Source organism: Schistocerca serialis, chromosome 1 (genome assembly GCF_023864345.2).
Source record: "Schistocerca serialis cubense isolate TAMUIC-IGC-003099 chromosome 1, iqSchSeri2.2, whole genome shotgun sequence".
NCBI lineage: Eukaryota > Metazoa > Arthropoda > Insecta > Orthoptera > Acrididae > Schistocerca > Schistocerca serialis.
Window position 1 is genome coordinate 903,765,130 of NC_064638.1, and position 10,641 is coordinate 903,775,770.

The following is a 10,641-nucleotide window of genomic DNA, read 5'->3' on the forward strand; positions in this document are numbered from 1 at the left end:
ACCTCATAGAAACCCAGTATCTTCCGTAAAGATTCCTGGATCTGTCCACTGAACTGTAATGTCTCCATCGTTAACAGCCCATACGCTTCCACCACGTGGACGCTAACAACTCGTGTCTACACACAACAAAGCACCATACAGGGAACTGCCAATAACAAAAAAATCTCAATACAGCACCACAATCAAATTTCCATGGCAATAAGTGAAATGCAGTATATTGGCATGCATGAACTCCAGCCATGTTCATCACTTTTGTTGAGTTGCCTAATGGCTCCATGCTCTGCTCTGAGACCTGGTTTTACTTAACAAGTCTACGCTCAATAATCCACAGCATCCGCCGAGAAAAACGCGCAAGTCCCTTAGCAAGAATTTTTCGCCATCGCAGAGGAACGCACTTTCACTTTGTAGGCCCTCACTACCGGAAAAGTAATGTCGTTGATCACGAAACATCATTAACTCCAGAGTTCAAAATGAGAGCAACTTAAACGCAGATATTCCACCCCAGAAGGCCCACAGTTAGTCACTTCCAGTTCACGAGAAAAAGAACGGACAACTCCATTTCGAGAGCTTCAAATAGATTCGCGAAATTGTTTGACAAGTATTCCTTACGGCTAATCAGGATTAGGACCATTATCATTGGCCATGTTTTGGTCCTGCTTTCAGCGCTCCAGCCTTTTTATAAGACTTTTCGAAATGGTACTGTATATTTCCAGAGACCTTTTCAAGTCTCAAACATCTATGACGCACATAAGGAGACTGAAGTGACGAATTAAAATTTGTACGAAGGACAGGACTCGAACCTAGGTCTCCTGCTCACAAGGCAGCTGCTCTAATCACTACGCCACCCTGAAACAGTGACTCTCAATGTTGCACATACAATCTTAGCACACCTCCTTCCCCAGTCGAAATTTCCATTCATGCCTCAGTCCACACGGTAACCTCCTAAACTCGTTGTCGAGTTTATGGGGATACAAAGTCGGTTGAGCCATGAATGGAAATTGGGTTCGAAATGTATGGTACGCTAGGATAGGTCGCACAGTTCTGCAAAGCCACTGTGTCAGGGTGGCGTAGTGGTTAGAGCAGCTGCCTTGTGAGCAGGACACCCAGGTTCGAATCCTGACCTAGGTACAAATTTCCATTCATCACTTCAGTCTCCTTATATGCATTTCAGGACTCGAGGAACTTTTCCTGTAACGGTTATTTGGAACGCCGGCAGACACTGCGAAATTCTTTCCCCGCAAGCCAACCATGTAGCCTTTGGCCACAGCCAATTTAGGAGAATTTGGAAAGGTCTCGACCATGAACTCCAGTCTGCATAGTTACTCATTCCGCCAGAAACCGACGCTGTCGTAGGTAACAGCCAATGGAAGAGTACACGGACGTGACCAGGAAATGAGTTGTTCAAATGAGAACAGGGATTGTAAAAAGAAGAAATGAACTAAGTGGCAAAATTACACACTGCCGCATAGTATCATACTGCAAGACTACCTATGAAATGCTCATTATTAAAATCTTCAAAGCATTCTTATAATTACAACAGTAAAAACCTTTTGGTGTCAACATATCCAAACAGTCGTCCTACTTTTCAATGAACTTTGGTCCATTGTTGGAAAAGCTTTACCATATCTGCAGAAGAAAGAGAGATTTAGGGCTGGTGCAAATGTCTCTCCTGCTATGGATGACATCATATCCACCACCGTAGCTACTGTGAACCGCTTTCTTTGTGTCATTTTCAGAGATGGATTAGCGGTGGCCTGTCAGACAGTCTTTAAGTTGACTTACCCAGAATGCTCCAAAACACTGAAAAGTTTATTCTGAGGAATTTGAACGATGTGGATGCCGATATATGAAGTGCGCTGACATGCATGAAAAGAACACCGTTTGACAGCAAATCTCGGCGTTTCTTTCTAACAGCAAGGTTCAAATCATTGCGGGCCCTTGTGCGACACGAAAGAATAAGAGCATCTCTTCACTGGAAGAGAGTTAACTAATCCTTTGGGTTAGACATCTTTGGCGTTTCCATTCCTTGCTCTGTTGTTAGCTCTCTGGTTCAAAGTGACGAACGCTCGTTTCATCTCCACTGATGACTCGTGCCGGCCGCTGTGGCCGAGCGGTTCTAGGCGCTTCAGTCCGGAACCGCGCTGCTGCTACGGTCGCAGACTCGAATCCTGCCTCTGGCATGGACGTGTGTGATGTCCATAGGTTAGTCAATGGACTGATGACATCAGATGTTAAATCCCATAGTGCTTGGAGCCATTTGAACCATTTTTATGACTCGTTTGGAAACATCTCACCCTTATTGGCACGACGATCCACAGTCTGCTGACAGTTCTCGAAAGATAGTGCGTGTGGTCTTCACTGCGTTGTTTTGGGACCCATATTGCACAGAATTTACGAAATTTTAACCTGTTATGGATGGTATCACATCCACAAGCACGGGTAATGTGCATCTGGTTTGCTACTTTATCAGCAATCAATAATAGGTTATTCAAAATCAAGACACGGGTCACCCCAAAGTTGGATCTTCTTGCTATGAATCTGTGTACACGAAAAGCGCATTTTATGAGCCATTTGTAAGTGGGCAGCAAGCTTTGCTCATATCGTTGACCAAACTTTGTCAACTATGTATCTAGAAACAACTGTACGGGTTCATGAAAAATTAGGGGTAACAGAGGGAATTTTCTTTCTGGTCTTGGTTAGAACGTTTCCTTCAGACGGCGAAAAATGGTACTGACCTAACAGACCCTGAACAGAGCATTTAATCCACACTATAGTGACGATATTATAAGATCCTGATGTTCCTCAATGCTCTGTAAAATTTTGTAGTTCGTAGTGTCTATGGAAACTCCTACTATGGAAGTCGTTCTCACGGAGAACGTTCTCCAAGAGTGCCTAAGTACATTAGCCTGCAGAGACAATGATACGTTCGTTCATAGAAAGCATGATCTCATTTATTAAAATGTCTTAACAAGGACAGCTCAAAAGAAAACGCAATTATGAAGAGAGCAGTATTTCAATATCGTTGGCAGGTGAATTGAATAGCAGCGCTAGCCGTGACTAAGGCGACGTTATTATGAAGACGTTATAAAGACGAAGGGAGGGCAACCATTGTCTTCATTTTGTGCCGCTGATGGGATGGCGACATCGGATCCCCTTCACAGGAATCTTAGGGCGATATTAGCTGTCCCCGGTTATCGCAGGAATTTATTGCAGTCTGAGAACAGGCGCATTCTTGCGGGAATTAAAACTTAGTCTCCTTCCAAAGAGCATTCCTTGACGAGAGTTTGTATAAAATCAGTGATATTTCCAACAGTGACACTTTGACAAGGTCGCAGATTGAATATGGTGCTATCGCTAAAACTAAATGGCACTACGCATACCGAGCGAGGTGGCGCAGTGGTTAGCACACTGGACTCGCATTCGGGAGGACGACGGTTCAATCGCGTCTCCGGCCATCCTGATTTAAGTTTTCCGTGATTTCCCTAAATCGCTTCAGGCAAATGCCGGGATGGTTCCTTTTAAAGGGCACGACCGATTTCTTTCCCCATCCTTCACTCACCCGAGCTTGCGCTCCGTCTCTAATGACCTCGTTGTCGACGGGACGTTAAACACTAATATCCTCCTCCTCCTCCACTACGCATAGACGAGTTCCAACTTGATTGCTATCTTCCGCAATCGAAGACTTTATATGGAACCATTAGCATGGTTTTTTCTCTTTTCCCTGTTCATTTTTTCTGTCAGGAGAGGGTCCTAGTTATCAGTTGTAAACATTCTTGATGCAGTAACGGAAAGAATTCACTTATACAGCACAAGCAATTGCTTACAGATTCTGACTTTCAAAGCCATTCGCTTCCCAAAGGTGATGTTTACTTCGTTTATTCGTGACCTATGAGGACTGCTGTCATAACGTCACCGCTTATAATTAGCTATGTTATATACCGGACGTAAAGAAACCACACGTTCCCCAATAGGAAGCTCGCTTAATTGTTAATTTTGCTCCATCAGTTTCACAACGACTTGCTAATGTGACATATTTAAATATTTAAGCAATAACAATAGTACAATTGTCAACTAGACATTGTATATGTACTTTACAATTTAATGCCCACAGAAAGGAGGGAGAATTCACCCGTTCAAATTTAGATAGTATCTGATGCCTTCTGATGTTGATTCAGTAAATACACGAGAGATATAAAAGCTTTATACTAACTCATGACGCACTTCCTCTCACTGTTTCGAAACGACTATTCTCTTCGCCAGGCACAATCTAGAACCACGCTAGAAGAACAATTGAGATACGTTGATGATCGACAGCACAAATACAGTAAGATTAAAGAGATTGGTGAAACAACAGATGTGTTTTAGTTATGATATCTTAACAGCAACAAAACAATATCAGCGTACATGATTTGAATTTCTAAAACCAACAATAGCCAGGTCGGTATTCGTAACGAGATAAAGCGTTATCAGGAGCAGATATAGGCTCAGATCACAACGTAGTAGTGATGAAGAATAGGTTGAAGTTCAAAAGATTAGTCAGGAAAGGTCAATACGCAAAGAAGTGGGATACGGAAGCACTAAGGAGTGACGAGATACGCTTGAAGCTCTCCAAGGATACGGATAAAGCAGTAAGTAATCGATCAGTAGGCAGTTCAGTTGAAGAGGAATAGACATCTCTAAAAGTGGTAATTGAAAAGAGAAACGTACGTACAAGGAACGTAACCGCAAAGAAACCATGGATGACAGGTAATCAATGAAAGAAGGAATTCAGGAATGTAGAAATACAAGTTGCTGAGGAATGAAATAAGTAGGAAGTGCAGGGAAGCTAAAACGAATTGGCTGCATAAAAACGTGAATAAATCGGATAAGAAATGACTGTCGGATGCATTGAGTCAGCGTATAGGAAAGTCAAAACAACATTCGGTGAAATTAAAATCAAGGCTGTTATAATTAAGAGTGCAAGAGAATTTCCATTGTTAAGCGCAGAGTAGGTGGAAAGAGTTTACTAAAGGCCTCTATGAGGAGGAAGATTTGTCTGATAGAAGAAGAAACAGGAGCCGATTTTTAAGAGACAGAGGATCCAGTATTAGAATCAGAATTTAACAGAGCTTACGGGGACTTAAGATCAAATAAGGAATTTATAATGTCATTTAGTGGAGTGGCACAAAACGACTACTTACGTTGGTGTGGAGAATATATGATTCTGGAGATATACCATTTGACTTCGGAAATATATTATCAACAAAATTCCGAAGACTGCGAGAGCTGACAAGTGCGAGAATTTTCGCACAATCATATTAACAGTTCATACATCATAGTTACTTACAGGAATAATGCAGGGTGGTCCATTGACAGTGACCGGGCCAAATATCTCACGAAATAAGCGTCAAACAAAAAACTACAAAGAATGAAACTCGTCTAGCTTGAAGGGGAAAACCAGATGGCGCTATGGTTGGCCCACTAGATGGCGCTTCCATAGGTCACACGGATATCAACTGCGTTTCTTTTTTAATAGGAAACCCCATTTTTTATTACATGTTCATGTAGTACGTAAATAAATATGAATGTTTTAGTTGGACCACATTTTTTGCTTTGTGATAGATGGCGCTGTAATAGTCACAAACGTATAAGTACGTGGTATCACGTAACATTCCGCCAGTGCGGACGGTATTTGCTTCGTGATAAATTACCCGTGTAAAAATGGACCGTTTACCAATTGCGGAAAAGGTCGACATCGAGTTGATGTATGGCTATTGTGATCAAAATGCCCAACGGCGCGTGTGCTATGTATACTGTTCGGTATTCTGGACGACATCATCCAAGTCTCCGGATAGTTAGGTTATTTAAGGAAACAGGAAGTGTTCAGTCACATGCGAAACGTCAACCACGACCTGCAACAAATGATGATGCCCAAGTAGGTCTTTTAGCTGCTGTCGCGGCTAATCCGCATATCAGTAGCAGACAAATTGTGCGAGAATCGGGAATCTCAAAAACGTCGGTGTTGAGAATGCTACATCATCATCGACTGCACCCGTACCATATTTCTACGCACCAGAAATTGCATGGCGACGACTTAGAACGTCGTGTACTGTTCTGCCACTGGGCACAAGAGTAATTACGGGACGATGACAGATTTTTTGCACGCGTTCTATTTAGCGACGAAGCGGCATTCGCCAACAGTGGTAACGTAAACCGGCATAATATGCACTATTGGGCAACGGAAAATCCACGATGGCTGCGACAGGTCGAACATCAGTGACCTTGGCAGGTTAATGTATGGTGCAGCATTGTGGGAGGAAGGATAATTAGCCCCCATTTTATCGATAGCAATCTAAATGGTGCAATGTATGCTGACTTCCTCCGTAATGTTCCACCGATGCTACTACAAGATGTTTCACTGCATGACAGAATGGTGATGTACTTCCAACATGATGGATGTCCGGCACATAGCTCGCGTGTGGTTGAAACGGTATTGAATAGCATATTCCATGACTGGTGGATAGGTCGTCGAAGCACCATACCATGGCCCGCACGTTCACCGGATCTGACGTCCCCGGATTTCTTTCTGTGGGGAAAGTTGAAGGATATTTGCTATCGTGATCCACCGACGAAGCCTGACAATTTGCGACAGCGCATTGTCAATCCATGTGCGAACATTACGGATGGCGAACTACTCGCTGTTGAGAGGAATGTCGTCACACGTATTGACAAATGCATTGAGTTTGACGGACATCATTTTGAGCATTATTGCATTAATGTGGTATTTACAGGTAATCACGCTGTAACAGCATGCGTTCTCAGAAATGATAAGTTCACAAAGGTACATGTATCACATTGTAACATCCGAAATGAAATGTTCAAACGTACCTACGTTCTATATTTTAATTTAAAAAGCCTACCTGTTAACAACTGTTCGTCTAAAATTGTGAGCCATATGTTTGTGACCATTACAGCGCCAACTGTCACAAAGGGAAAAAAGTGGTCCAACTAAAACATTCATATTTCTTTATGTACTAAACGAATATATAATAAAAAATTGTGATTCCCATTAAAAAAACGCAGTTGATATCCGTTTTACCTATTGCAGCGCCATGTAGCTGGCCAATCATAGCACCATCTGGTTTTCCCCTTCAAGCTAGACAAGTTCCACTGTTTGTAGTTTTTTCGTTGGACGCTTATTGCGTGAGATATTTGGCCCGCTCACGATTAATGGACCACCCTGTATACAGAAGAAGGGAAAAGAAAATTGACGATGTGATAGATGACAATCAGTTGGGCTTTAGGAAAGTTAGAGGCACCAGAGAGGAAATTCAGACATTGCCGTTGATAATGGAAGCAAGACTAAAGAAAAATCAAGACACGTTCATAAGATTTGTCCCTCCCTTCTCTCCCCCTTCCCTCCCTCCTCCCTTCTTCCCCCGTCTTCCCCCGGGCTTCCCCTACCCCCCTTACCTTCATTCCTCCCACCATCTCCTCTGCTATTGGCATCATTACTCTCCCCTCTCCCTCCCCCCCACCACCTTCTTCCCCTCTTGGAAGGTCCCCGGACTTGCACACGTTCAGTGGACATTCTCGCGCCGGAGATCATCGCCATCAGTTTCTCGTGTGTGTGCCATCGTGTTGTGATTTAGTGTTTATCGCCGCGACGCTCCTTCGTTCACTTGTACCGTCTAAGTCGGCAGTGTTTGTGCTCAGTGCCAACAGTTTTTCGCGTTTTTTTTTTTTTTTTTTTTCGTCGAATGTGAATGGCTTCATGTTTTTAATTTTTGTTTCTACCGTTTTTTTAACCTCCAATCTGTTACTTTTCTGTCTTCCTTGTCCCTTTTAGTGTCATGCTTGAGGCTGAAGAGCGGAGTAGATTTATCCGCTGCCAGCCCACCTATGTATGAGGTGAAAGATAACAATAAAGAAAAAAAACATAGGATTTGTCTACCTGGAACAACTTTTCGATAATGTCAAATGGTGCAAGATGTTCGAAATTCTGTGAAAAATAGGGTTAAGCTAAAGTGAGGGACGGGTAATATACGATATGTACAAGAGTCAACAAGAAATAATAAGAATGGGTGGCCAAGAACGAAGTGTTTGGATGAAAAGGGATGTAAGACATGTTGTCTTGCGCCCCTACTGTTCAACCTGTACATCGAAGAAGCAATGATGGAATCAAAAGAAAGCTTCAGGATTGGAATTAAACTTTAAGATGAAAGGATATCAATGATACGATTTCTTGATAACATTTCTACCCTTAGTAGAACTGAAGAAGAATTACATGATCTGCTGAATGGAATGAATAGTCTAATGGGCACAGATTATGGGTTGAGAGTAAATCGAAGGAAGACGGAAGTAATAAGAAATTGCAGAAATGAGAACATGAGAAACTTAACATCAGAACCGATGGTTACAATCTACACAAAGTTAAGGAGTTCTGCTACCTCGGACGCAAAATAATCAATGACAGACGGAGCAAGGAGGACATCAAAAGCAGACTAGCTATGGCAAAAATGGTATTCCTGCCCAAGAGAAGTCCACTACTATAAAAAATAGGCCCTAATTTGAGGAAGAAATTCTTGAGAATGTACGTTTGTATGATTGTGAAAACTGACTGTGGAAAATCTGGAACAGACGAGAATCTAAGCATTTGAGATGTGGTGTTACAGACGAATGTTGAAAATTAGGTGGACTGATAAGAAATGAGGAGGCGCTGCGCAGAATTGGAGACGAAAGAAATTTGTGGAAAACACTGACAAGGAGAAGGGACAGGATGGGGCATATGTTACGACATCAGGGAATGACTTCCATGGTACTAGAAGTAGCTGTAGAGGGCAAAAACTGTAGAGGAAGACAGAAATTTGAATATATCCTGCAAATAATTGACGACATCGGTTGCAAGTGCTGCTCTGAGGTGAAGAGATTGGCACAAGAGACATAGCCGAGGCGGGCTGCATTAAATCACTCAGAAGATTGATCACTAAAATAAAGTTCTATAAGTACCTCGTTTTTCAGTTAACATTAGACTTCTTACAATCTATAACGGAGTTTACTGACCTCCTCCACATTGCGGGAGTTCATCATGTGACGTGTGACTGCGCCAAAATAAATACACGGTGGCCCTGGAGAAATAGTCGATATTTAGGGATATGACAGAAATCATCATTCGAAGCAAAAACGTCTCATAAACATGGGCTCTGAAATTCATACATGAAGAGTAACGAGCACTTCTCCATCTTCTATACTGTGAAACAGATTTCTTCTACTGAATAAGTGCTTATAGGTCTAAAAATGAGCATTTTAGAGCCCGTGGATACTTCGTTTTTCTGCTTCTTAGCTGGTCCGCCTCCTTATCTGAGGGGTCAGCGCGTATGAATGCCATGCAGTGGGGCCGAGTTCCATACCCGCCAAGATTGGATATTTTCCCTACTATGGGACTGAGTGTTTTGTTGTCATCAGCAACACGCAGGTCGCCGAATGTGGCATCAACTGGAACGACTTGCAAGACGGTGGCCTAACTTCCCCAGGTGGGGTCTCCCAACCACCAGTGCCACACTGTCATTTCATTTCTTGTGATATCGCAGAAAATTGACCATTCCTTATTGGACACACCGTATAGGCGAAGCCGGAAGGCCAATAATAGATCACGGTAAAGGGCACGAACGTCAAGCGTGTTTAATGTGAAATGTAAAATCAATGCTATCGGATCACCAAGGTAAATGTGGCCAGATGACGATGATGGTACTTGGTTTGTGAGACGCTCAACTGTGTGGCTATCAGCGCCCGTAAAAATTAGCAAACTTTTCACTGTCCACTCTCGCCACTTTCCCGAATGATGATGAAATGATGAGGACGACACAAATACCCAGGGCGGAGAAAATCCCCGGGCGGAGAAAATCCCCGAGTTGACCGAGAACCAAACCCGGACCCAGAGACCTAGAGGCAGCAACTTTAGCCACTAGACCACGAGCTGCAGCCAAATGTAACCACGTTATGCATTTTAACAATACAGTGCGAGCCAGTGTAGGAACATTTGTGGAAGGAGGCAGTCGAAATATGGAAGTATGAGGAAAGTTTCAATAGTGAAGACGGCTAGTTGCGTTGAGTTTCAAGACTACCCACTATCAAGGAAGTACACACTCAGCCACGGCTAACGTGGAACTGAAATATAACTTCTAGGAAACCACCTGACCTGTTGCAAGAAGAAAATTTTACTGTGAATCCTGCCCAGTGCGAAATGAGGACGACAGCGACTAATAATTAATGCAAATTCGTTATAGCTAAAGTTGCACTTTTGTACTTACAATCGGAGGAATAGCGCCACACGCTTGGCCTTCTGCCACACATGGAAGTTCAGCATTTGCAATAATGTTAGCCAAGAAACCACCGTGGCGATACAGCCACAATAATATTTCGGCCTCTCACCCTCTTTAAACATTTACTTGCAATATTTACCCAGTGACGACGACCCACAAATCGCGGTGTTTTACATAGTAGCTCCACATCTCCAAAAATGCACGGCCAATAGCCTTTTGCCCCTAAACCTCCACCCAAGATTCCTTACATCAGAATGTAACTCCCATATATTGTTGAGCTCTTCAGTCTGGTTTAATGCAGTTCTCCATGCTACTCCATCCACTGAAAGCCTCTTCATCT